A 22,612-nucleotide genomic window follows, 5' to 3' on the forward strand; every position below is an offset into this window, starting at 1 on the left:
TCGCCTGGGACCACTGCTTCCACGCGCCGGGGCTGCCCGCCCCACATCCGCGTGTCCCGCTGCCCGCGCAGCCGGGCGCGCGGCAGCTTGGCCCGAACGCCACCACCTCGCCTTCCCTGCGCCCGCCCCTCGTTTTAGGGCAGAATCCCCCGGTCTGCCGCTCCCGGCAGCCGCGGCTTCGCGGGTTGGGGCGCCGGCTCTTTGTCTCTTTCGCTGGAGGACCGAGGAGGCGGCGGCGGAGATGGCGTGGGCGGAGGCTCTTACCCCGGAGGCCGAGCGGACTGAGCCGGGGCCGGTCCGGGACGGGAAATTGGTCTCTGATCTGTGCCTGTCTCTGACTGATTTGTATCTGGACCCTCTTCGACCCCATTAGCAGCCGGGTTTCTTTGCTTGGCCCTCTAGCCTGTCATCTCCCCGGCCTTGGTCTACACTTCTGTGAAACGGGGCAGTCACGGCACTCACTGCTCAGGGAGTGGGGACGGTGGCCGAGCTGAAGCTCGGAGGGCCGGGAGGCGCGGTGAGCCATTGTCTCCGGGGACGACCCGGGAGGGTCAGCTGGGAACGTGGCCCCGGGAGGGCGGCGCGGGGCTGGGGCTCGCGGGGCACTGTGTGGGTGGCGTGGAGGTGGAGGCAGTGCCAGGTGGCCCCGAGTCCACCCCGGCGCGGAGGGGGTGGCCGCGGGAGAGGCGCGGGTGGCGACCGGTCCGCGGGAGGGGCGCCGGGTTTGCTGCGCAGGGGGCGTGACAGGGCGTCCCCGGTACCCCAGCGGCGGCGCCTCCTCCCGCTCCGGCCCAGATCCCTCGCGAGCCGGGCCCGCGTCCCCGCGTCCCGCGTCCCGCGTCCCCGCGCCCAGTCCGGTCTGCTCGCGCGTCGGCTGAGCAGCAGCAGGAGGAGGCGGCGGCGGTGGCGGCGGCGGCGGCGGCGGCCTCGGGGCCCGCAGCCCAGAGCGCAGTCCTTAGCGGGCCGGGCACGGGGCAGGGAGGATGCAGACTCCGCGTTGGAGAGCGGGCCAGGTCCGGGCCTGGAGAGGCGGGCGGGGGTGCTGGTGGCGGCCCCGGGGAGGATGGCTGGGCTGGGGACACCGACGGGCCGGGGGAGCGGCCCTGCGCTGGGGGACGCGCAGGAGGTCGGCGGCTCACGCTTTTCCGTGGCCTCTTTGAAAATCACCTCCCCAGATTCGGTGAGATCAGTTCCCTAATCCGGGTCACGAGGAGCAAGTGCAGCGGGAGGGCGATGGTGAGAGGCAGAAGTTAGCAGTGCTGGTAGATACCTGGTTTAGTACTGTCTTCTCTTGGTTGTCTTGATCTTTGTTAGGCGGGGTTATTTTTGATTCATTTTAGCAGATTGGTTGTGGCTGGGAGTGACACAGCCGACTGTCCAGTGTTAGCTTGGGGTTAATCTACTCCCCAGTGCTCACTCTCCTTGTGAAGTGCCTGCAGAAAGCAAAAGTTTAGGAAAACATGAGCTCCTTCTAAATAAAGCTACCACCCCCCCCCCCCCCACTTTTTTTTTTGGTGCAACTGGCCAGGTAGAGCAGCCCCGTCTTACCTCTTAATAGCAGAACTGGGACGTATTCCCTTCATGCCCTGAAGCTAAGTCTAGCTTTCTCTCTGTACTACCTGTCACAGAATAATAGATTCTGTGCAGAATTCATCTCCTCTCTGTTAGAGAGGCTCTTCTGCGTTGGAGATGGATTTTTTGGTGCTTGTGAGACCAGGCTTTTTTACATCTCTATTATGTATAGTACAAAAATCACTTCTACTGCTGCTAAGAGCCCTCCCTAAAAGACACCGAAGACTTGCTGCCTGTCGGCGTGGCTCTCTCCAGGAGTTGTCTGCTCTTGCGTTTGCTTAGGCCTATGCTGCCCCCGCCGCCAGGGCTCCTGTTCATGTTCCGTTTGGGTCAGAACCAGGTAATGTTGCTCACTGGCTTGTTCCTTTCTTCTGCCCTCCAAAATGACAAACTTAACTTTTAGTTGTTTCACTTAGAATCAGGAGCCAGGGCAGAATTTAAGTAGGTATCAGATGCAGCGTCCCATTCCGGGGACGCCTGGAACGTCTTTTTAAAAGTGAAATCTCCTTTGGGCAGCTCTGAGTCCCTGACCTAGATCTTGGCTCTAGCATCTAGGCCAATGATGTCTAGCAGGGGGCAGAGGGGGGTCATTCTGTTGGATGGATGGGTGTGGGTGTGGGGGTGGGGTTGGAACAGTCAGGGCTGACAAGGCAAGGAAGCTGAGGAGAATGGAGCAGTCAAATCCATCAGAAATCTGGCTTTCTTTTCTAAGACTCAGAAACATGGGAAAATAGGTTCTCATTGACTGGGGGGGACGATCAGGGTGTGTTTTTGAGCCTGGTACTAAAAGTGCCAATCTGACTTAGACAAAGGCTTTCCATTGGTTGCCTTTCCTTTCTCAGCCCTGAAACTCTATTTGCGTGGCTGCCTGATTTTCTTTCTTTTTTTAAATTCCTTCTTGTTGCCCACATTCGACTTTGTCTTTGTAGCCACAGATTGAAAACTAATACCAGTGGTTGGATGAAAGAAAGAGAAGACTTTAATAGAACTTTTAAACAATTAAGGGAAGTTCAGAAATAGAGTGAACAGTCCTGTGATTTCTCCATTACTGGAAGTGCTCACATAAAGGTGCTGTCACCTGGCAGGGTTTGGAGTTGGGCTCAGGGGACAGGACTGCTGCCCTGGAGAGTGGTCCGGGAGATGACCTTGGGGCTGTTCCCCTTTCCCTGTGGACTCTGGCTTTCTCTGAGCCCTCAGTGCCTAATCATTGTTCTCCGCTTTTCTTTGGATACTTCGGGGCTCCGGAGCCCTGGTGCCCTTCTCCTCTGCTGAGTGTCCACCCAGGATTCACCTCACCCAAGGTCTCATTTCCTATGCTGTCACTCTGTTCTCTGCTCGGGACCTTGGCACTCCCTATTCATTTTGACGATCCTGATCACCTATTTATAGACCTGGCATGAAGCAGGCAGGCCAATTAGTGTTCAAGTGGATTGAGTTGTAATAATGTGAGTCAAGTCCTGGTGCTTGTGTGTTAAAGAGCAGTAAGAGGTTTTCTGCAGGTGTTAGTGAATTTCGAACTTCACTTTTCTCCTTTGCACAGAGCTCAGCACAGTAAAACCAATTTCAATGCAAAAGAAAAAAGAAAAAAAAAGACACCACAAAGATGAGCTAGTCTTGTTTTAATTTTATTTTACAGATGAGGAATCAGCCTTAGGGAGCTTTCATGACTTGCCCCCCAGAGTGGAACTTGGGTAGAGATAGAGTCAGGGCCCTGGTCCCTGGTGCTCTTTCCTGGTCGCCTCTCATAGCCAGGACGTTGCTTACATTAGTTCTCAACCCCACTGGGACCAATCATTTTTATTGCCAATCTATTTTGGGGCTCTGTTCTCGTGACAATAAATCATTCTTTCGGAGCTCCCTATTTAACCTTGCGAGACAGTGTGTGTGTGGTGGGGGTGCTTACATAAATGCATTATTTTTAACCTGCCTGGCACGCTTTAGGTTGGTGTTAAATGAATATCTGGAGAATAAAGGTTTGTGGTTATTCTGAAGCATCACGTCCTGTTGTGCTTGGTTTCTTTCATTATTAAATCTTATTCTGGACTCCTCCTGCAGCCCCTTTCTTTCCAGGGAACAGGTGAAGAAAATCAAGTCTATTAGGGAGAAGCACACATACTTTTATATATTTTGATATGACGGTTTCCTTGTGGAGTATTGAGGGAAGCTTTTCTTCATATTTATGCCTTTAATGCTGCTTAGGTAGTTGGCCTGGGGTGGGCCGTGCTACTTCTGTTGGTATTGAGAAGCCTGGCAGCTTTGGTCGTTGTGAGCACCAATAATGATTGTATTACAAAGTGGGTCCTTGTTACCCTCAATATTTCAAAAACGGAAACTGAAGGAAATGTAATTTGATAGTGAATGTTGGTTTCTCCTTTTTAGGTGGCACAGTCAGTTTTAGAGGAAAGCAAGGAGATTTCTAAAATTCCTCTAAGTGACTTTCGAGAAATCAAAGAAGTGCAGTAAAGTCATCATTGAAAGAAGCTTTTCATTGAGACCTTGTAAACCGACATATTGATGTGGGATATTGTATTTTTTCCTTTCGCAATTTAACTATTTAAGATTCAAATGAAAATTTAAAGAAGGCATTTCCACCATTTAAATGATTAACCAGATTTAAATGAAATCTGTGGTGGTGTTCAAAATGAAGCATATGGTTTAAATATGTTTCTTAAATGTACCCTAAAAATATGTAATTTCAGTGGTCTTTTTTGACCTTTTACATGTTACAATAAATTTGAGATTTGTTCTGAAGTGCAGGTGAAAGGTGTGTTTGAAGCTGTCATAATCTAAGTCAGCTGTATTCAATATTTACTTTAAGTTTATTTACTTGACTATCGAGAAAATGAAATTTTATCTCATAACCTTGGCAGAATTCCAGAGAAAAGTCTAATTCTTAATCAATAGCCACACTTTACTGCCTAGTAAACTCACTGTTGATAGGGATGAGCTGTGTTTTACTACAAAAAGCAGTGATAACACCACACCCCCCATTCCTCCTCAATTCTCTAATGAATTGGCTTTTATTTCCTTAAGTGCATTGTCTTGACAAAATTTTAACAGCGCCACTGGCAGGAAATAGTAGCGACTCCCTGGACAGTGAAGACTTGGATTTTTGGGAGAATCCCAGTGTATTCTGGTGGAAAGTGGGCACTCTGACCTTGTCCTCCCATTTCTTCCAAGTACTCAGCTGCATAGACTTGGCCAAACTGACAAGGGTGATGGTGTGGTTGGCCTGGTGGATGGAAATGTTGTCTTTTGAATCTTCTCAGCCTCATTTTAATGAATGGGCTGCAGGGACCAGGCTGGGTCCCCAGCTGGAGCAAGGGGTAAGCAGGTTTGATGTGCAGCCACAGGGTTCTCTTCGTCCTATTCCAGTTCTGCTGACGCGCTGTTCAGTGGGCCACTGGGAGAGGGAATGAACAGGGAGACTTCCCAGTGACTCTTGCACTTAGGAATTCTGGCTGCTGTTACTCAGCAGGAGCTGTTCTGGGAATTCCTATTGTTGTGCCTCTGAACTGAGGGGAAGGGAGCACAGAGGAGTGGGCAGAGGCCTGCTGGGCCCTGCATGTGCTGCTGGCTTCCTGCTGGACCCCTGGTCTCCTCCCCCTGTGCCTGCAGAACAGGACTTTGCTCTCACTGTCAAGGTGCCCAGCTCCCTGCCAGTTCGTAAATCTCAAAGGGAGATACCTGGCTGGACTGTCCAGTGAGGACTCCCAGCTTTTTGATGTTACTTAGCCTTCTGTGCGGACAGTCTTGCTTATGGGAAATCTTGCTCTCACGTTTAATGGTTAACAAGTGCATAAACACTCATTTTCCCTTCTCATTCACTCATGGAAACACTTAATTTGCTTACTGAATCGTTGTGTTGTTACCTTAATTTCCTCTTTTCTGTCCCCTCTCCACATAAGGAAGCCCTTTGAAACCCAAATTACTAATCACCTGCCCCCTGGGAAAGGTTATATGTGGGGAGAGAGAGAGCAAACCAGAGTGAGGCTACGAGTGGGGTGGCAGAGGGCATTGACCTCTGAGATTTCTCCCTGTGCCATTTGATGGCAGAGGGGCTGTGGAAATGTAAAACCTCATTTTGGTGATGAACATACTTGAGTTTTAGATTACTGGCTCTTTTAATTAGCCACATGTCTACTCTTGTCTGGTGGGGGAGGATTGTAGAGTAGTCTAGAGCAGGTGTTTTGGAGGCATCTTCCTATTTGGGCTTTGTCATAAATAAGTGCATTTTAGCAGTTACACTGACAGAGAAAGCTTTCATGAAAACTTACTCAACACAAAGACTGGATTCTAGGTCTAGGGTACTTTGACTTTGTGGTGTCCACGTGAGGTGATCAGGCTTGTTTTCTCACAGTCTGTAGCCCTGCTATGGACAGGGATGAATTGCAGGAGGTTTTTCTTGGGGAGGGTTTTCAGTGAGCGGCAGCAGATTTGTCCTGGCTGCTCTGTGGACCCCCATTCCTGAAAGGAGGGGGAGCTGGTGCTGCTCCATTACTGGCTTACTGCAGGGAAGGCCAAGGGGCCCCTTGCTGTCTGTTGTTGTTAGCACTGAAACTGTGTAGGTGTGAATAGATCACAAACTATAGTATAGCCGTTCCATTAATGTTAAGTGAAAGAAGACAGTCTCAAAATGCTGCATGCTGTATGAGTTCCTTTATATGACACTGGCAAAAAGAACCGTAGTGACAGAAAACAGATGGGCATGATTGCCAGGAGTTAGGCGGTGGGGGAGTATGGCTACAAGGGTGCAGGAGGCAGGTGAAGGATGGGGAACTGATTTGTATTCTGGTTACATGTGTTAAAATTCACAGACCTTTACACACACACCCAACACACACACACAGTTTAACTGTATGTTATTTTAAAATGTGACATTAAAAAAAGGCTAATAATAAACTGGGAGAAAAACTATTACAAATCAAAGGATTATATATATGTAATTAGTAAAGGGCTCCCTCAAATCAATTAAGACAAGACATTATCTAGAAAGAAAATAGGCAAACAATTAAAAGAAGTATGAATGGCCAAAAAATACATATTCAGCCTCACTCATAATCGAGGAAATGCAGATAGAACCAATGATACCAACAAAAGCCAAAGCTCATATAAGTAATTATTCTCTAAGTAAACTTGAACAAAATTGAGTTAATTTGGAAAGATTTTATATCGATTTGAAAGATAGTAATATTTGTGTTCATACTTCGCTATGTAGGACCTAGCTTCTTATAATTGCGTGGGGGTAATCTAGGGTAATGTTAAAGATAGATGGGGGAAATAAAGATTCTTTCCTGGGATTCTGTAATACGTGTTAACTTGGAAATCTATCTGGTGTATAAGTCAAATCTGACTTAAAAGACAATAATCTTTAGCTATAGACAGTTACCATTTTTGCTGCTTCAAAATTTCCCACTCCTGTGATTTGTGCTGCTGTCCAGATCGAAGATGACAAGTGGCCCATGCAGGATGATCTTCAGCTCCTCACAGTTCCTGGTGCGAAAGAAAGAAGTTTCATCTGAAGGGCTTCATTCCTACATGAGTAACTATAGGAGGTCATTTGCCCTCCGTTCTTAGGCATTCTTGTATATAATTGACAGCTACCTATTTCACAGTATTGATAATTAATAAATGAATTTATGAAGTGTTAGCCCCACCTACTTTTAAGACTCATAACCATAAAATAAAGCTATGCATGAACTTGAGAAAAACACAATTCAAATTTAAACGTATAATCCTAAAATATTTTTAAATGGGGTTTGTTGGTGCCTGGTTTTTCATAGTGTGTGTGTGTGTGTGTGTGTGTGTTTGTGTATGTATGTAGATATATCTCTTGGAAAGTCATAAAATACCCCTCTTTGGATTTCTGTGGAATAGGTGGTTTCAATGCAAGAATGAATGAATATATCAGAGACTAATACTTGAAATCTATTTTCAAAGAACTCATGTTTCCTAGTATATAGGAAGTGACATGTATAAATGACATGAATGCTTTCAGGCAAAATGTTTAGATTGTTAATTTGAAAATGATGTGCATATGACAAGTCGTTAAGATGTTGGTCAAAACAGTGTGTGTATAAATTGATCTCCATTGTTTATTCATTTTGCTTTGCTTCCTCTTGCATTGACCCATCCACTATTTCAAGTTCACAGTGATTTTTGATTGCTGCTGCCATTGAAGGATGCCACTGATACCTGTGAGAGGGCACTCTTTGGCATTTGTATTCTGAAAGTTTTGCATTTTCCTATTTGTGTTTACTTTTTAAGTTCATCCTTGTTCTGCATGACAGATATGCCAGGGCCTGCAGGAATAGCATAAAAATTCTGTTGTTTTTTGGATAACTTTATTAGTTTAAGTTTTAAATGATAAGGACCGAAAGCTACAATTCCTCTATTTATTCTGAAGCTGAACCACACAAATATTGAAAAACAGTGCTTTGACTGGAGTGTTATAAATATTTCCACCTAACTAGCTTCACACAATAAAATCTCCAAAGTTTAAATTGCCCAATATTTTGACATCTAAATCACTGGAATAAACCCTCATTAGTCTAATAGTAAACAAATAGATTTCTCATTTGTAGGTAGTTTTCAAAAAAATTTAAATTCATGATTATGAGAAATTCCTTCCAGCGTTCACTGCCCTTTTCAGTACCAGAGTGATGAAAGCTGGCATGCGAGGGAGCATTACTAGCTCGAAAAAGAAAAAAACAAAAAAACGAACCCAGATCGCACAGGGGCAGGATGTATTTCGGTTTGTTTGTTTGTTTGTTTGTTTTGAGATGGAGTCTCACTCTGTCACCCAGGCTGGAGTGCAATGGCGCAATCGTGGCTCACTGCAACCTCTGCCTCCCGGGTTCAGGCAGTTCTCTGCCTCAGCCTCCCAAGTAGCTGGGATTACAGGCGCCCGCCACCATGCCCAGCTAATTTTTTTGTATTTTTAGTAGAGACGGGGTTTCATCATCTTGGCCAGGCTGGTCTTGAACTCCTGACCTCGTGATCCACCCGTCTCGGGCTCCCAAAGTGCTGGGATTACTGGCATGAGCCACTGCGCCCGTATTTCACACTTTTTAAGAGTCACTTCACCTCCATCTAAATTTTGTTGCACTTACCCTAATATGTCTTGGGTCCAGGAGCCTGGAGAACAGGTGCTAATTTGATGGTTTCAGGCTGTACCTTTTACTCACGTGCCAGTTCAGATCAGTGCATCCTGACGGGTTGCCCATAGGAGAGCAGCTCTTCATGGCAGGGGCTTCACTGTAGAGTCATTTAGTGCCAGAATGTTGTTAGTAGGTGAATTTTGTTAGTTGGTTGGTATACATATTACTTTTCCAATATTTAATTGCAGAATTTGCAGGATTCATTGTTAGGCCTTTCTCTCATACCTCATGGCATTGTTTATTAGGTCCAGCCTCAACTCTGCTGGAGGCTTAATTTTCATAAGGTTCAGCCTGTTTGTAAGATGGAAGCTGTCCACTGAACCAAAGAGCTGGAAGCCTTCGAAAGCCATGCAAGATAGAGGTGGAATCACATAGATTTTCGGTGATAATCTGCAGAGTGGACGGTGGAGGCTTTGGAAAGTAGGATGGCAGCCTTGCAACAGCCTGCCCCTGGCCATGCTTGCCACACCCTTGCTATCCTCTAAATCTTTAACAGCAGCTGCCAGGGAACAGCAAGAGAGGCCAGGACCCCTGTCACCCGGGATGAGATAGCACCTTTGGAATTGTGCTCCATAGGAAAGTAAAATAAGCACATCTGCAAAGTAGTAACCTGCTTGCAATGTCATAGGATGAGATTTAAGATACTGTGTTTATTTCTTTTCCTCCCAAAGCTATAAGTCCCAACCTGTCCTCTAAGAAAACCTGGTAAAATCTTCCTCTTCACTGTTATCTCTGTATTGCCACCACTGGTTTTACCATCCGAGGGCCTGTACTTTGCCAGGCACTGTGCAGTGTGTTTTATATACTTTTCCTTGGATACAAGCAGCTCCCCCTCCTTCAGCAGGTGGATGCCATTCCTGGGTTGTGGATGAGGATGTCTGCTTCTGGTGGGGCAAGCGACCTGCCTGCCCCATTTGACTCTGTGAGGGCCTGAGTTGGAATTTAAGCCCAGGGCTGGCAGATTACAAAGCCCCCTCCATGCCCCTTCCCTCTCTAATGGAAGGAGAGAGTAGACATGACCCCTCCTCTATACAGCATCCCACAGCCTCCTGGATTTTCATTTTAAAATCCCGAAAATTGAATTTGTGTATACTCGTGTGTTGAGGATCAAAGCTATAATTTACAAGTCTCACACCAAATAAAAGTTGAGTGAAAGATTCCAGGCTATAGCAAGTATTTTTCTCATGTTGGTTTGGGCCCTGTAATTTAGTTTCTGTGCCTTTCCTCTTCTCACCTAATTAAAACTGATGTTACCTTTTACGTAAATAACCCTAGCAGTCCCAGCTTTCCAGTGGAGGCATGTTGGCTCTGTTGAGTTTTACGGGCTCCCCCGGCTCACCGTCTGGGGAGAAATCCTGATTGAAATCTTGGCCCTCTGTTTTCTTGGCTGTCTGGACTTGGACTCAAGTGTTGGATAGGAAATCTCTGTGGCCGTTAATGTGGGGGTGGGGAGTACGGGAAGGGCGGGGAGAGGCTGGCCAGGGAGGGAGGTTTCTCAGCCCTTGGCTGTGTGTGACACATTAGAACACTACCAGGGCTTCCTTTCTAACTTAGGAAAGGAACAGCGCTGGGGAGTGAGGGGCAGGAGGGCGCCGCTGAGCTGCTTTTTTGGGGTTGGTTTTATAAAATGGGTGTGGTCACTCCTGGTTTTGCTATATATAGCTGTTTTGTTGCAGCCACTCATGTTTTTGCTGTTATTCATCAAAATGTGCACGTAGATGATATTTAGTCGGGGGAAGCAGGGTCATTTCCTTCCCACTGTCTTAGGCACGTGTCCTAGGCTGTTCTGTGTGTGGGTTGTGTTCTCATCAGCCACACCTCATGTGGTCCCCTCACAGTCAATGGCATTATTTTATGGGATGCTTGCTCAGGTTTATGCCCACATAAAACTTCTGAGCTGTTGTTTTCGAGCATCATTTCCACACTGGGAATATGCTCTGTTTTTCTGTGTGACTCCATGTTTACTTTGGAGTTTTAATATTTCAGTCAGGATGATTGAAATGCTGGTCTCTTGAAGGCAGACACTGTATAATCAGAAGGTAGATTGCGCTCTAAACATTTACAAGTCACTTCCTCCTAGTTTGCCCTAGGAGTTTCTAAAATTTTCAAGCTTTTACATTTTTATGTAATTCTTTCCGTTTGAAGATTTCTAGAATTAAAAGGATTGGCCTTTAAGACCCTGGGTTGCTTTTGACCTGCTATTGCAGTATATCTTTTATTTTAAACTAATAAAGGTGATACAAAGCTCAGGTCCGAATTAACTTAGTTGAATTGTGATTTTGCTGTAGTTTTTGGTCATTTAGTTGGTCCATGTATTAATTGTGGATTACATCTAAAGTTATTTCGGGGGTGGGGGGGGTAAACTTTACTTTGAGTAGGCAGAACTCATCATGCTCAAAGAAGCAAGAACAGCTTCAGATCCCCAGTTGTAAGTATTTCACCACTTCTGCTTTGTCTTCCTCTGCTTCTCTTTCTGGATGTAGCTAATTTACATATTATCTTGTTTCTGAACCATTTGAGAGTAGGTTACAAATATGATGATGTCTCTTAACTCTAAATGGTTCAGTGCATATTTTCTAAGGGTGAGGACATGCTCTTACATAGTGATCATAATCAGGAAATTAGTTTTGATACGATATCATGATCTAAATCACTAACTTTAACACCTTTTTACCAATTGTCTCAGGATTGTCCTTTTTGGCAGTTAAAAAAATTATGGTCCAGGATCTCATTCAGGACCATGTTACATTTAGTTTGTTGTGTCTCTTCGGTTTCCTTGAATTTGGAACATCTCCTCAGCCTGTCTCCCTTGTTACCCTGATAGTTTTGATGATTACAGGGTGGTTATTTTAAAGACTACCCCCCAGTTAGGGTTGCCTGATTCTCACGACTAGATTCAGGCTGTGCATTTTTGGCAGAAGGGCTGCATCCTTTTTGGAGCATCATGTCTGGGAACATGTGATACCCACTGTCCCACTGTGGTGACGTGCTGCACTTTGATCACTTGGTTCAGGTGATGACTTGCAGGTCTCTCCACCCTACTTGTCCCTTTGTCATTAGTTAGCATTTTGTGGGGAGATAATTTGAGGCTGTTCCTCTTCCTTCTTTCGTTTGCTAGTTGTAGCATCCATTGATGATCTTCACCTGAATCAGTTATTAATATGATGGTTGCGAAATGTTGATTTTTTTTTCTAACTTTGTAATTCCTTTTGTATTTAGTTGACTTTGTACTGTAAGGAAGAGCTTCCCTTCTCTTCCACTTATTTATTTATGTAAGTATGGCCTCAGAAATTCCTGTTTTATGCAATGAGCTATGATCCTTTGCTGTCACTTAGTTTGATACTCCAATTATCTAAGATTTGGCTAGTGGGAGCCCCTTCATCCTGGCTCTTTTATCTTTTGTGACCTGTCTCCATCATTTTTTTGGAGCACCTTCTTACTTTCTGGCACAATAAACTGTTCCAGGTGCACCTTGTGCTTTCCTTGCCCCAGGGCTGGGATCAGCCATTTCTCCAAGGAGCCCTTGGAGAAATGGTTCATTTTAGTAGAGAATGGTATTTAGAAACACGATCTAGGCACTAAGCGTGCTCATTGCTACAGAGTTGTCATTGCTTTTAGGGCCTCTCAGTAGACAGAGCTAAGAAGTGTATGCGTGTATGTGTGTGTATGTACGCATACACATAGACATTAATTACACATATGCACACGTGATTGAGATCTCTTTCTGCACCTCTCAGTGATAAAAACCATGTGTTTATACTCAGTGTCTCCAATTCCAGTACAGTACCACAGGGTGCATTTTAGTCTTTCCTCTTCCGTATTTGTAATTCCCTTCTCTGACAGTGAAAAACCTGGTTCCTTTTATCCTCCGTATCTTTACTTATTTACTTAATCCTAGAATATTCAGAAAGTAATTTGAGAATGCTAACCCACACCACGGTGATAGATGAACCTCCACCCCCAAGTTTAAACTGTTCAAATCAGCAGTTAGTGGTCAGCTTCTGTTCAGCTCAGTGCCTTGTCAGTTAGTCATCCAAACAAAACAGATGAAGTAATGCTCTGCAGTTCCCCAGGGACATGTTTAAGAAAAGAGCTGCCAGACTCCATCAACAGCTTACTTTCTGGTGATGTCGGAGCACAAAATTGAAAAATCAGGAGTCGCCAGAAAAGAAAGGGAGATTAATTTCATACAGTTTATAAAAAGGACACCTGTTGTGGGAAAAACAGTTTGTCATCTTCATCTCAACGTACAAATTGCCAAAGAGAAGAAATAAAAAGGAAGGTGTTGAGCCAGTGAGAACGGGTGTGTAGAGGAGGATGGGTCGAGTGGACCTTTCTCAGGGATCCAGTACATTCTACAAGGAGGAGGAGAAGCTGAGTTCATGTGTTGGAGTAAGCTGTGAGTCATGACTTGAAAGACTGTTGCTTACTGCCCTTCATTGACTAAATATTTCTTCCCAGAAACCACCTGCAGTAAATTCAAAGCAGCTATGTTTCTGCCTCAGTGCGGGATTTCTGGGAACTGAGTTTATGTGCACTCAGTCCTAGAAATCATGGATTGGTGGGTGAGATCTTAGGATTTCATTTGCTGTTCTGTATTTTTCTTTTGTGTCTCTCTCTCCCTCTCCCTCTTCCTGCCTCCCTCCCTGTGTCTCCCTGTCTCCCTCTCTCTCCCTGTCTCTCCCTTTCTCTCATTCTTTCGAGACAGGGTCTTGTTCTTGCCCAGGCTGGAGTGCAGTGGTATGATCTCGGTTCACTGCAGCCTCCACCTTCTGGGCTCAAGTGATCCTGCCTCAGCCTCCTAAGTAGCTGAGACTTCAAGCATGTGCCACCACACCCAGCTAATTTTTGTATCTTTTTTTGTAGAGATGGGGTTTCGCCATGTTGCCCAGGCTGGTCTTGAACTCCTGGGCTCAAGCGATCCACCTGCCTCAGTCTCCCAAAGGTTTGAGATTATACACATGAGCCACTGCACCCGGCCTGTTCTGTGTTTTTCTACATTAAATGATGACATGGATATTATGTCCCTGACTTGGGGAGACAGTCTCAGTTTCATATATTATGTTCCATACTGCCCATAAACATCCTCATGCTTGTTAGATTGTGTTCTGGAAAATTTGGCCTCTGTATTTCTAGCAACCCTTTTCTATGATTACACATTTTGGCAAGAAAAAAATCATAATTCGTTTATTAATATTTTAATGGAGAAGGGCTTTTGATATTAGAAAACTGGGAATAGGCCAGGCGCTGTGGCTCACACCTGTAATCCCAGCACTTTAGGAGCCCGAAGCATGTGGATCACGAGGTCAAGAGATCGACACCATCCTGGCCAACATGGTGAAATCCTGTCTCTACTAAAAATACGAAAATTAGCTGGGCGTGGTGGTGCGCGCCTGTAGTCCCAGCTACTGGAGAGGCTGAGGCAGAAGAAGCGCTTGAACCCGGGAGGCAGAGGGTGCAGTGAACTGAGATCACGCCACTGCACTACAGCCTGGCGGCAGAGTGAGACTCCGCCTCAAAAAAAAAAAAAAAAAAAAATCCGGGAGTAAAAAGTCGTGACTAGGGGTAGTGAGAATGACTGCTAATAGGTCAAACATTCTGGGGAAAGTTTTTGAGCTAATGGAGATGTTTTGGAATTAGATAGTGATGAGGCTGGAAACGGTGATTTCTGCCTGTAATCCCAGCATTTTGGGAGGCCGAGGTGGGAGAATCTTTTGAGCCCAGCAGTTTGAGACCAGCCTGGGCAACATAGTGAGATTCAGTATCTACCAAAAATTTAAAATTCGCTGGGCTTGGTGGCGTGCACCTGTAGTCCCAGCTGTTCAAGAGGCTGAGGTGGGAGGATTGCTTGAGCCCAGGAGTTTGAGCTGTAGTGAGCCATGATTGTGCGACTGCACTCTAGCCTGGGCAACAGAGCGATGACACCCTGTCTCTTAAATAAATAAATAAAAATAAAGAACAAAAAGTCATGGCTAAATTTGTGATACATTCCAGATTTTGAAACAGCTTCAGTTATTGAGTGTTTACTACGTATAAGCCACTTAATTTTCCTACCCCTTACAAAGTAGGCAGTGATAACATTATACCTGAGGAAATGGAACTCAGAGAGGGTTTTTAACTTGCTCCAGCTCAGGTGGCTATCGGGACAAGGTTACCACGCGCACAGTGGGTTCTGCCTGAGGTGGAATCTGCCTGTGCTGGTGTCTCCTACTCTGACGTGCGTCTCATGTGGAGGAATTTGACTCAATTTTTTTCTACTCCCACTCCCCCTTTTTTTGGTGTTAGAAAAAGTGAAATCACCTCTATTTGAAGGAGGGGATTGTGGATAAGATTTGACCAGGTTTCAGTTGTGATTTGATGGCATATTTGGAAATTTTGTGGAAAACCCTGGGTTAACTTTTCAGGAAATTGCAGTCAAAAAAAAAAAAAAAAAAGAGAGAGACTTTGCTTCCCTGTAGATTGTTTCAGTCCTGGTGGTGTCTTTTGAGATAGTGAAGAGCAGAGCTGAAAAAGTGGAAACTGATGATGCTTTAGCTTTTATTGTTTTTTAAACATTCTGGGAAAGTTGCTATGCTTCTACTGAAAATGATATTAACATTAAAAATCGGTGTCATTGTTTTTCTGCTAGTGTGAGCTTTATATTTTCTTTTCTTTTTTTTTTTTTTGAGATGGAGTCTTGCTCTGTCACCAGGCTGGAGTGCAGTGGCACGATCTCGGCTAACTGTAACCTCCGCCTCCTGAGCGATACTCCTGCCTCAGCCTCCCGAGTAGCTGGGATTACAGGCATACATCACCACGCCCAGCTCATTCATTTTTGTATTTTTAGTAGAAACAGGGTTTTACCATGTTTGCCAGGATGGTCTCCATCTCTTGACCTCCTGATCTGCCCGCCTCGGCCTCCCAAAGTGCTGGGATTACAGGCCTGAGCCACCGCATCTGGCTGAGCTTTATATTCTTGAATATTGGAGTCACCTCTGCTCACCAGCATATAGACCAAGACATAGAGTATGTTGTTAGACTCTGAAACAGAAACGACATTAATTTGCATAAAATCGCATATGCTCTGTTGCAATAATTTTCGTTGTGCCTGTTTTAGAATTGAGTTGACACTTCGTACAGAGTATTCCAGCTCAATTAAAAAAGAGACATCGCAGAAAGAAGAATTTGTGTGGCTTTGAAATTTATTTTGGGCACAGTCCCTGAAAGAAATGAGCCTCTAAGGACTGTTGTTCTTTGTGGTGTTTTGAAACCTTCTCCCCAGTGATATATATATTAAGAACACGTAGAGCAGCTTGGGGTTGGTCTGCCTGCAAAGGGACCAGAGGTCTGTCAGAACAAGAGTCTCTTAGTGCAGTGCCTCCCTCCGGGGGGTGACCTTTTCATGATGTTTGGACTGTCATCTTTGTTTCCCAGTTTCAAATGCCTAGCTCAGAATTACTTAGCGCTTGAAGTGGTTTTCATCTTCAAAGGACTTTATGGACATTATTTAATATACATGACACTGTGTAATGAATGAGCTGTTTATCCCTTGAGCAACGTCAACATGCCAGGTGCCATACAGCTGGAGAAGACAAAAATAATACTCTGTCCAGTGGGAGTTTATAGTCTAAAGAGGCAAGATGATTAGGCAGATTTCTCTCTTTTGGCCTCTTTTAAAAATGTGCTGGGGAATAATGTAGAAATTAAAATTATAAAAGATGATCAACTAGCTCAAGTCTACCTAATTGAAATTGCCCTCAAAGTGAAAATGAAATTTGAGATGCTCTTAAAGAGACATCATGTGTTAGCGCCCATTTATCACACATTTACTGGTACACAGCCTATTTTACTTGTGTCACAGGTGAGGAATTTGGTGAATACCAGTGCAGAATTATTCTCAGATCTCCTTCCCTACTCATCCCTTTCTCCCACTGAAGCTCCTCTTTTTGTTTGCATGGTCTAGGATGGCACTTTGTAACCAAGGCCACATGTGATGCCGAAACATACATTTATTTATTTTTTTTGAGATGCAGTCTCGCTCTGTCGCCCAGGCTGGAGTGCAGTGGTGTGATCTTGGCTCACTCTATCTTCTGCCTCCTGGGTTCAAGCAATTCTCCTGCCTTAGTGTCCTTGTAACTGGGATTACAGGCATGCACCACCACACCCGGCTAATTTTTGTATTTTTGTAGAGATGGGGTTTCACCATGTTGGCCAGGCTGGTCTTGAACTCCTGACCTCCAGTGATACGCCCACCTCGGCCTCCCAAAGTGCTGGGATTACAGGTGTGAGCTACCGCGCCTGGCTCAAACACACATTTCTTAGTTGCAGATCAGCCTGTCCTTTGTAGGTGGGCGGACCTCCTGGGAAACTTGGACTTCTTGCCCCTGTTGGCCTGTGTGTCTTGTGCTCTTGTACCTGTACCTCTTTGTGTTTGCCGTTCCCTCTTCTTCCTGGTTTCTCTTCCTAACTCAGCTCAAACATCCTTTCCTTTGGAAAACTGCACTTGACCATCCTGTCCCAGCCTCTTGAGGCCCATTGGTGTTGGCATGGCACCTTGTGAGAACTGGATTCTGGACTGGTTCTTTTGGGTTATAATTGTTCCTTCACTTGTGAGTTTGAGTTGCTGGGACCTCTGACCCCAACGCTGGCCCAGAGCAGTCCCCAAGTAGAAGTGCAGTAGATGCTTGTTGTGATTTATGCCTGTGGTTCCTTAACTCAGATTGTAGCATAATTACCTGGAAGATTTTCTTTAAAAATACAGAATCCCTAGAGATTCTGGTTTAGTGGTTCTAGATTAGGCCCCTAGAATAGTGTTTTGAAAAAACTCTACTTGTAGTTTGTTTTGAGACAGCGTCTCACTCTGTCACCCAGGCTAGAGTTCAGTGGCGTGATTATGGCTTACTGCAGCCTTCACCTTCTGGGCTCAGGCTATCCACCCACCTTAGCCTCCTGAGTAGCTGGGATTGCAGGTGCATACCACTATGCCTGGCTAGTTTTTTGTAGAAATGGGGTCTTGCCATGGAGGCCAGGCAGGTCTCAACTTCTTGGACTCAAGCCATCTGCCTGTCTTGGCCTTCTGAAGTGCTGGGATTACAGGTGTGAACCACCATGCCTGGTCTCTACTGGTAATTTAGATGCACAGCTAGGTTTAGGAACCACCGAGTTATGCCAAGGCACAGTATTAGTTGTGGGTTATGGAATCATGGCCAATTTGGAGTAAGGTGTAAGTGCAGTTTGCAGAATCATTCCATTCACATATCTGGAGAGAGTGGAGAAAATGAATGCAGTCCCTTTATGATGAGGATGTGCTCCATGAAGGAGAAGATCCTGGCTTTTGGAGGAGCTTCCTGCTCTGCGAACATACTGAAGGCACAATTGGCCCTTCAAACTCTCATTTGAAGTCACTGTGTTGCCCTAGAGATGTTGTGTAGTGTTGAAGGAGATTAGAGAAATCATGTCGTAAATTATCAGAACAGATGGCTTGTAATTTAACACTCTTCTAGCCCATATTCTTTGTACTGACACTTGAGAACATTGAAGGTATCAGTTTTTACTTTGTTCTTTTACCTATAAAAATGGCAGAGTTCATATTGAGTAAGATCTAAAATGGGTATTATATATGCCATATACACAATGTGGTATGTGAAAGCATTTTAGGAGTGGCTTCCTTAACTTTGCTTGTATAATTTGTTACTTTTTCCCCTCAGTTCCCTGGATAGATAGAATAATAAGCCTGTCTTCCTTATTATTTTGATAGCACTGGTCAGGGATCATTTTTATCTCCTGGCTTGATAATAATCGTATTCCTTTGCAAGTGCAGTTCTGCTTGCAAGTATTATATGATCATGTAGATTCAGGCAGCATAGTCACTTCCAAGGTGTTTTTATATGTCATCAACCACATAAAGGGTATTTTCTTTTTTTTTCTTTTCTTTTGAGACAGTGTCTCTCTCTGTTTCCCAGGCTGGCATGCAGTGGCACGATCTTGGCTCACTGCAGCCTCCACCTCCCAGGTTCAAGTGATACTCCCACCTTAGCCTCCTGAGTAGCTGGGAGTACAGGCGTGCACCACCATGCCCGGCTAATTTTTGTTTTTTGCTTGTTTTTTTGTTTTTTAAATTTTACTTTAAGTTCTGGGATACATGTGCAGATTGTGCAGGTTTGTTACATAGGTATACACATGCCATGGTGGTTTGCTACACCTATCAACTCATCATCTAGGTTTTAAGCCCCACATGCATTAGGTATTAGTCCTTATGCTCTCCCTCCCTTTACCCCCCATCCCTGGACAGGCCCTGGTCCAGTGTGTGATGTTCCCCTCCCTGTGTCCATATATTCTCATTGTTCAACTCTTACTTATAAGTGAGAACGTGTGGTGTTTGGTTTTCTGTTCCTGTGTTAGTTTGCCAAGAATGATGGCTTCCCACTTCATCCATGTCCCTGAAAAGGACATGAACTCATTCTTTTTTATAGCTGCATAGTATTCTATGGTGTAAATTTTGTATTTTTAGTAGAGATGGGGTTTCACCATGTTGGCCAGGCTGGTCTCGAACCACCTGCCTCAGCTTCTCAAAGTGCTAGGATTATAGGTGTGAGCCACCAGGCCTGGTCAACTAAAGGGTATTTTCTAAAAGGAGACTTATTTGAAATTTTTTCTGTCTCTCTATTCTAGCCTGGGACTGATGTGTAAGTCTTAAAAGATTGTATCCTTCATTAAGGACAACTATTGCCTCTTGCAGGGAGCTGCATCCTGATTGGGATTCTGGCACATTCACACATGCACATTGTTGTAGATGACCAGAGTAGATATGTACCTAAAACATTTCAAATTAACAAAATCATAATCCTGTTAGTGTAATTTAAAAATCTAATAAAACTTACCTTATTTTTAAAGTACTTGTAGTTAGACATATATTAACACAACTATTTCATATGGTTTTATTCTCACATGCTTGACGTATTCAGGAATCTTAAATAGGCTCTCCCTATATACATTTTCATGAGCCTCATTTCTTATGTGTCATACAGTAGGAAATTAAGTAAGTTTTCCGACCTCCACATAATTCCTGAGTTGCTCTCGTGTGAATGTGTGTTTTAACTGAGTCCAGACGTTCATAGTAGTGAGCACTTTCTTTGACTCCTTTTTTACTAGCCTACACTACTTATACTAATGGGGGTTTCTGATGCTACTCAGCAGTGGGACAGAGAGGTCAGTTGTGAGCCTGACCCTGTTGGATGTAGCAATTTTTACCTCAGGATGACACATTCACGTGACTTAAATTCTTTGACACTTCTGTGTCAATGCTGGAAAATTTTATAAAAGTGCTAGGTAATTATATCAGAAAGCATCTGAAAAACAGTCTTATCAGAAGGGTTTAGAGCCATTACAGGAGTGAGGGAAATAGTGTGGAAATAAGCTATAATTTCCTTGATGAGCATGTCATACTACAAGACAAGGTTGGCTCAACCTCCTGGTAACTGTCCTGCAGCAGAATGGGCTAGCTGCAGCTTAAATAAATTGGAATCAGATTGCCTGGGGTATTGAACTGCATGGCTTCAGGAGAGGCTGTTTGGTTCTGTAAAGCCACATGTCATAGTAGTGAGGTGAGACTGATGGTAGTATTTGTTCAAGAATCCGATTTTCATTGAGGGCACAAAGGCTCTGTTGTGCCAAGCTCAGGATCTTGTTTTCCTGAGATTGCTTCAGGCAGATTTAAACAATGGCCTCTCGACCTACTGGATTTAAAGAGTAAGTAGTTCTCCATGATCTTATTTCTTATTAGTAGGGAAATGTAAACTTTTACCTTTGGTCAAAATTTTGTTCCTGTCACCTGACCCCCTGGTGTCATTATGACTGTCTTTTCTTGTAGTATTGCCTTGTCAGTTATTCTTGCCAGAGGAATTTCATCATTGGAGTATCTGCATGTTCCTAAGTCCAATTCAGCTCTTTACATATAGGCCCCATGCCCTGAAGTGTTGCTGTCATTTTGCCTGTTTAGTTACTTTACAAACACTAATGGCATGTAAGGGCCCTGAAAACCCTGGGTCTGGAACAGGCACAGGCCACAGAACAGATGGCCCTTGCCAGGTGGTCCTTGGGTGCACAGTGGCTGTGGAGCTGCCGTCTCTCAACAAAGGAAGGAAGGGCACTCTCAGGGAAATCAAATGGATCAAAGCTGTCCCCCTACCCGTGTTGCCCCTTTAAGCTTCCCAGTAGCTCTACTTTTATTTTTATTTTATTTCAACTTTTATTTTAGATACAGGGGATATATGAGCAGATTTGTTATGTGAGAATATTGCTTGATGCTAAGGTTTGGAATATGGATCACGTCACCCAGGTAGTGAGCATAGTACCTGATGCGTAGTTTTTAAACCCACATGCCCACCGTCTGGTAGTCCACAGCATCTAGTGTTCCTATATTTACGTCCATGCATCCTTAATGTTAGCTCCCACTTATAAGCGAGAACATGCAGTATTTGGTTTTCTGTTCTTGTGTTAATTAAGGTTATGGCCTCCAGTTCCATCCATGTTCCTGCAAAAGACATGATTTCATTCTTTTTTAATTGATGCGTAGTATTCCATGGTGTATATGTGCCACGTTTTCTTTATCCAGTCTACCATTGGTGGGCACGTGGGTTGACTTCATGTCTTTGCTGTTGTGAATAGTGCAGCTGTATTTTTATTTTATCCTTCCTGTTGACCCTCTGTCTGTCTTTCTGAGGCTCTGTGTCTCTGTGACCCTTCAAAGGGGCTTTCCTTTGTTTGGGAGAGTGACTCATCCTGAAGTCATTCTCAACCTTTCCTTGGGAAGGGATGTAGCCCTCCGCAGACAGAGCTGCATCTGCCCAAAAGTAAGCATTTTCACAAAGGCCCCTGGATCCCAGGTGCCCTCCTGCACAGTGAACTCTACCAGTGGTGTCATTCTTAGCCTTGTGGGTCTGGGTTTCCCAGCCTCCAGAGGTAGGAACGCCAACCATCCGGGGATGGTAGGTGGCCGCTAGGCCCACATGGACTGCACCCAGACCTGCTGAGTGAATGAATGCCTTTCTTCTGTAAATGGACTCCTTATCATTCTGTTTTAGCTCCTCTTTTTCTCATTTCTTCCTTTCTCCTGCATTTCTCTTGTCTCTCATTCTTCTTTGACCACTTAAGAGTGACGATGCCACTCATGGCCATTGCCCATTGCTAAACTGTGCTGGAGGCAGTTAGAGATGAGTCTGATTTCTGGGGCAGGAATTTAGGGGGATGCTCCTGGTGGAGAGTCTGTTGGATTCTGCATTAGCACCTCACTACAGACTTCAGCTGGGGGTAAGCCGTGCCTTGGGGGCACCTCCTTCTTTTCTGCCCCAAGGCCCTGGGTCTGAGCCTGTCTTCTTCTGCATCCCCCTCCTGTCTCTCAGGTGTCCCGTCACTTAGTGGGGTCTCTTGACAATTCTCTTAACTGCTTGATCCCAGTCCCCTTTAAGCACAGTTTTGTCTAATTTAAAATTTGCATTTTATGGTGATCTTAATAAATTTGGCTTAGCAAATAAGTGTGATGCTTCTTAATTTCGGGGTAATTTAATCCCTTTTTCTAAATTGTGGTATATTATTCCTTAAAAATTGTTTTGGCTCAGTTGCCCTGGCGTCATGTGATTTCTTCTTGATGTGTTCTTTTCCGAGCTGCAGTTCATGTCGAGGTTAACTCCTACTCATCCCTCTGCCCCGAGTGCTCAGCACATAGTCACTGCTTAGTAAGTGTTCACCAAAAGCAAGAACAAGCGCTTGCTGCATCCCCAAGTCCAGTGGCCAGTTTCCCTGTCTGTCTCAGGAGGCTGGTGGGACGTGGTAACTATTGAGCCAGCAAACCTGGGCCAGAGGCTGGGCCATTTTATGGTGTAATGTCCTCTCCAGTAGAAATT

The 22,612-nt window shown here is 44.8% G+C and overlaps 1 protein-coding gene across 6 annotated transcripts in view; it reads left to right on the forward strand.

The window, feature by feature from the left end:
* Positions 1-22,612, forward strand: part of TRIO (trio Rho guanine nucleotide exchange factor) — a 370,719-nt gene that overhangs the window by 764 nt on the left and 347,343 nt on the right. Inside the window, exon 1 of one of the 6 annotated variants that reach the window (XM_063724058.1) lies at positions 25-517. The exons of 4 other annotated variants lie outside the window; for them this stretch is intronic. The gene's annotated coding sequence lies outside the window, so the exon portion shown is untranslated. Of the gene's footprint in view, positions 1-24; positions 518-798; positions 1,014-22,612 lie in introns of those variants that run through there. One more of the 6 variants, XM_054555416.2, reaches the window with a different exon arrangement.

The sequence above is a fragment of the Pongo abelii genome, chromosome 4 (assembly GCF_028885655.2).
Source record: "Pongo abelii isolate AG06213 chromosome 4, NHGRI_mPonAbe1-v2.0_pri, whole genome shotgun sequence".
NCBI lineage: Eukaryota > Metazoa > Chordata > Mammalia > Primates > Hominidae > Pongo > Pongo abelii.